At 51.1% G+C, this 5,695-nt stretch overlaps 1 protein-coding gene across 1 annotated transcript in view; it reads left to right on the top strand.

Annotated features, from left to right (window-relative positions):
- OLFML2A (olfactomedin like 2A) overlaps positions 1–5,695 on the top strand; it is a 38,432-nt gene that overhangs the window by 7,911 nt on the left and 24,826 nt on the right. The gene's annotated exons all lie outside the window — the stretch shown is intronic.

The following is a 5,695-nucleotide window of genomic DNA, read 5'->3' as shown; positions in this document are numbered from 1 at the left end:
TTTTTTTTTTGAGACGGAGTCTCGCTCTGTTGCCCAGGCTGGAGCGCAGTGGCCAGATCTCAGCTCACTGCAAGCTCCGCCTCCTGGGTTTACGCCATTCTCCCGCCTCAGCCTCCCGAGTAGCTGGGACTACAGGTGCCCACCGCCACGCCCAGCTAGTTTTTTGTATTTTTTTTAGTAGAGACGAGGTTTCACCATGTTAGCCAGGATGGTCTCGATCTCCTGACCTCGTGATCCACCCGTCTCAGCCTCCCAAAGTGCTGGGGTTACAGGCTTGAGCCACCGCGCCCGGCCTGTTTTATTTATTTCTTGAGACAGTCTCGCTCTGTCGCCCAGGCTGGAGTGCAGTGGCATGATCTCGGCTTGCTGCAACCTCCATCCCCTGGGTTGAAGCGATTCTCCTGCCTCAGCCTCCTCTGTGACTGGATTACAGACGTGCACCACCACACCTGGCAAACTTTTGTATTTTTAGTAGAGACAGGGTTTCAGCGTGTTGCCCAGGCTGGTCTGGAACTCTTGACCTCAAGTGAACTGCCTGCCTCGGCCTCCCAAAGTTCTGGGATTACAAGCATGAGCCACCATGCTCGGCCTTACTCTGAGTTCTTAAACTATATTGTGAATATAGGATCATCTCCTCATTTTAGAGGTGAGAAAACCAAGGTTGAGAGAACTTAGGTAACTTGCCCAACCTCACATAATAATGAGCAGCCTCCAATCTATGCCATGCTTTTGTGCAAATTAGAAACTTTCCGCCAGGCATGGTGGCTCATGCCTGTAATCCCAGCACTTTGGGAGGCTGAGGCTGGAGGATCACCTGAGGTGAGGAGTTTGAGACCAGCCTGGCCAACATGATGAAACCCTGTCTCCACTAAAAATACAAAAAATTAGCCAGGCATGATGGTGGGTACCTGTAATCCCAGCTATTCAGGAGGCTGATGCAGGAGAATCGCTTGAACCCAGGAGGCAGAAGCTACAGTGAGCTGAGATCACGCCACTGCACTCCAGCCTGAACGACAGAGTGAGACTCCATCTCAAAAACAAATAAAGAAACCCAGGCCGGGTGTGGTGGCTCATACCTGTAATCCCAGCACTTTGGGAGGCTGAGGCGGGTGGATCACAAGGTCAGGAGTTCGAGAGCACCCTGGCCAACATGGTGAAACCTCGTCTCTACTAAAAATTTAAAAATTAACCCCGCGTGGTGGTGCACATCTGTAATCCCAGCTACTTGGGAGGTTAAGGCAGGAGAATTGCTTGAACCCAGGAGGCAGAGGTTGCAGTGAGCCGAGATCGCACCATTGCACTCCAGCCTGGGCAACAAGAGCAAGACTCCATCTCAAAAAAAGAAAAGAAAAGCAATCTTTGAGGTCCCGTAGGAAGACGAGAAGAGCCACCACCTCTGGGCAACACAGCCCCATACCAGGGTCCCCCACCAGGACCCATGGTTTGGTTAGACATGTCTGCGATAGATCAGTCCCCACAGCCAGTGGACACCTTCATGCCATTTGTGCCATGCTCAGGTAGGTGCTCAGTGGGTCTGGTGGAGCTAAGATTTAAACCCAGGTCCTGCTGCGTCCAGAGCATGAGTTCTAAACCACCTTGCTTTCCTGTCTTCCTTTTTGTAAAGGACCAGATTGTTTTGTGTCTTTTTTTTTTTTTTTTTCAGGCTGGATCTTGCTCTGTTGCCAGGCTGAAATACAGTGGTGCAAACACAGTTCACTGCAGCCTCAACCTCCTAGGCTCAAGCAATCCTCCCACCTCAGCCTCCCAAGTAGCTGAGACCACAGGCTCAGCTAATTTTAAAAATGTTTGTAGGCCGGGCGCGGTGGCTCACACCTGTAATCCCAGCACTTTGGGAGGCCGAGGTGGGCGGATCACGAGGTCAGGAGATCGAGACCATCCTGGCAAACACGGTGAAACCCCGTCTCTACTAAAAATACAAAAAAATTAGCCAGGTGTGGTGGCGGGCGCCTGTAGTCCCAGATGCTCAGGAGGCTGAGGCAGGAGAATGGCGTGAACCCGGGAGGCGGAGGTTGCAGTGAGCCAAGATCGCGCCACTGCATTCCAGCCTGGGCCACAGAGCGAGACTCCATCTCAAAAAAAAAAAAAAATGTCTGTGGAGATAGAGTCTTGCTGTGTTGCTCAGGCTGTTCTCAAATTCCTGGGCTCAGGCAATCCTCCCACCTCAGCCTCCCAAAATGCTGGATTACAGGCATGGGTAAAAGGCATGGTGCCTTTCCAGTTTGGTGCCTCTTGAAAGTATGTTTTTCTTTTATAACTTCTCCCAAACTACATCTATTTTGCCTGTTTGGTGTCAGAAACTGTGAAAGGTCTGAGATGTTACCCTACTTGTAAGCTAACAAGTTAGCCTGCCAGTTTCATGGAAGCTGGCAGAAGATGCAGCCTCCTGGTTCGAAGACAAAGGACTTTATTACAGCAATTGCCAGGTTTCCCCGGCTCCAATTGCCATGGGCTAATGCAGTGAGGGTCAGATAACACCTGCATATATAATAATGTGTGTTACAGAGAGGAGCCCTGAGCTTAGAGAATCTGAGTCTTTTGTAATGGGCACCAAGGATGCCTGCCCTTTCCTCTGGAAAGAAACAGTGTCTCCGTCTTCCAGAGCTGTTCACTATACAGCTAGATGGCTCAGCACAGAGACAGTCAGTGCCTCTGCACATGAGTCACTCAGAAAAGCAAGAGATCCATGAAGAACTGTCTCCCAACGTGTGGCTAAAAATGTTTTCTTTAAATTCAACTTCAGTTTTGTTTTTGTAATGCCTGAATGAATGCCAAGCTCTCAGAATTGGGTGGGGAGTCAGGGGAAATGAATTTTAAGCAAAGTGGCATCTTGACAGCTTGGCAGTCCCTGGATCACACTGTCTCCGTGGGTCTCACTTAGGACCCTGCAGACTCAAGGCACACAGGCCATAGGCCAGTCTTCAGTTATAGGAACAAACCCAATTTCTGCTCAAGTCAACTTCTCGATAACTGAATTGTACACATTTGCCATGAGGACACAAAGCCCTTTCATAAACGCTGGCTCATTTAATTCTTGGCTAATTTAATCCTTGCTACAACCCTTTGGAGAGGGGACTTATGGTACCAGCTTTACTAGTGGGAGAATCTGAGGCCCAAAGAGGGGCTGTGGCCTGCAAGAAAGTGTGACAGTACTAAGATTTTTTTTTTTTTTTGAGACAGAGTCTCACTTTATCGCCCAGGCGGGAATGCAGTGGCGCAAACTCAGCTCACTGCAACCTCCACCCTGCTCCCCCTTTCAAGTAATTCTTATCTCAGCCTCCTGAGTGGCTGGGATTACAGGCGTGCGCCACCATGCCCGGCTCATTTCTTTTGTATTTTTAGTAGAGATGGGGTTTTGCCAGGCTGGTTTCAAACTCCTGAACTCAAGTGATCCACCTCCCTCGGCTTCCCAGTGTGCTGGGACTACAGGCGTGAGCCAAGTATTAAGATTTGAACCCAGGAATTCTCTTTGTCCCCTGCCCATTGAAGGGTCACGAGACCTCTTTCTCAGCCAGGAGCCCGCAATACCTTAGGCCTTCTCAGTGCACAGCTGCCGCAGGGCTCTGGGTCAGCAGAACTGGCTTAGGGTAATGGGGGATTGACCCAGCAGGTGGGGCTGGAGGAGGAGGAGAGGATACGCTGCCTCACTGGTACCCCAAGGGTGGGAGTGGGTACACTTTCAGAGACCCCCCAAGAGGAGAAGGCGGCAGAGGCAGTAGGAGACAGGGCTGGGGCTTCCTCCTGTTCAGTTTGGCTCCCCCTCCCTCAGCAGGACATTCTTTCTAAGCATCCCCCAAGGGAGGAGGCTAAAGGGAGCCCATGGGATGGGGCTGGGGCACCTACCCTATATCCCACCCCATCTCTACCCCAGCCCTTCCCCTCAAGCTAATAACTCCAGCTGTGGTTTGTCTTCAGCAGCACGGCTATGGTAGGAGAGACACTTTGAGTAGCATGACTACTGTCCCCATCTTGTCTGGGGGTTGGAGGGTGCCTGTCACCTCCCCACTCCTTTTTCTTCCTGATGGGACCAGACATGGATCCTGCCTCGAAGAGTCCCCTTCTTGTGAGGACACAGCTGCTGACCCCAGTAATGGCAGGGTGATCAGTGCTGGGCCAAGGGACATCCCAGGAACTGTGGGAGCCCTAAGGAGGGGATAGAAGGATAGAGCTGGGCCTTGAAGGATGTGTAGGAGTCCCTGAGGCAGAGAGGAAAGGAGGGCATTTCTGGGTAATGACAAATGGGGTGGGTGTGGCACCGGCCTTCTCTCTTCTCTGGCCACACCAGCACCTGTGACTTCCTCTAGCACAGCGCTTCTCAAGCTATCTGTGGTGAAGGGCCAGTTTCTTAAAGATTAAAGTTCTCTCAAGAGCCAATAGTTTCATAAAATGCTATACAAATGAATTATTAGAAAAACGAAATGAGGCAGACCAGGCGCAGTGCATCATGCTTGTAATCCCAGCACTTTGGGAGGCTGAGGCGAGTGGATCACCTGAGGTCAGGAGTTCAAGACCAGCCTGGCCGACATGGCGAAACCCTGTCTCTACTAAGAATACAAAAAATTAGCCAGGTGTGGTGGCGGGCACCTGTAATCCCAGCTACTTCAGAGGCTGAGGCAGGAGAATTGCTTGAACCCGGGAGGCAGAGGTTGCAGTGAATGGAGATCGCGCCATTGCACTCCAGCCTGGGCGACAGAGCGAGACTCTGTCTCAAAAAAAGAAAAGAAAGAAAAATGAAATGAAACAAAGGCAGACATACACAGGATAAATCTAGTGTTTTAGTGTAAGAGTCAAGAGATATAAAATTGCTCTGTCAAGTGCTACAAAAGTTCCTGAAAACCTACTCCCATTTTCTATAATGATTATATCACAGGCTGGTATTAAGCAGTTTGAACCTGTGCTGCTCAGCAGATCGCACATTGAGTGGCATGGCTGGAAGCACCATCTTTCTCCTCTCCTCCAGTTCATAGCACAAGCTGTTCCCTTTACTTGGCATGTCCTTTCCTGGGCAACTTTGCCTAATTAGTGCTCTTCCTACAGAGCTCGGCCCAAACAAAACTTCCTCCTGGCAGCCTTTCCTGATCCACATCTGCGTCCAGAAAAGATCAGCACCCATCATTAATGATCTGGTCACCTGTGTGTCACTACCTGTGCCCCTGATTCTGGCACCTGTGTGTCACTGCCTCTGTCCCCTGATCTAGGCACATGTGTGTCACTACCTGTGTCCCCTGATCTGGATGCCTGTGTCCCCTGATCTGGGCATCTGTGTGTCACTATGTTCTTGGCAGCCTGTGAGGGACCAGGGTGCCCCACGTTGGTCTTGCTTATCACTGTCCTCAGTGCCTGGCTGAGTAAGCATGTGCTGGCCTGGAGGAGGGTGGCAGGGGCAGATCCTGGAGGGGTCAGATGCCAGACTCAGGAGATGAGAAGCCACATGTGGGCAGTGGGGAGCCACAGAGAGTCATCTTGCAAGGGAGGGACCCTCGCCAAGGCCAGTGTTGGTGGCCACGAAGGCAGCAGAGTGAAGCTGGGAGCTTCCCATGTAGCCCCTGGGAGGAGCAATCAGCGCTGCTGGGCTTTATGAAGGCCTCTCTGTGTCCACGCAATGCTGAGCTCTGTCCAGACACAACTGTTCCTTACGACGGCCCTATTGCCCCGTTTCTTTTTTTTTTTTTTTTTT

The sequence above is a fragment of the Rhinopithecus bieti genome, unplaced genomic scaffold, assembly GCF_001698545.2.
Source record: "Rhinopithecus bieti isolate Rb0 unplaced genomic scaffold, ASM169854v2 scaffold_7967, whole genome shotgun sequence".
Taxonomy (NCBI): Eukaryota; Metazoa; Chordata; class Mammalia; order Primates; family Cercopithecidae; genus Rhinopithecus; species Rhinopithecus bieti.
Note: the sequence above shows the minus strand (reverse complement) of the source record. Positions and strands in the feature narration are given on the sequence as shown.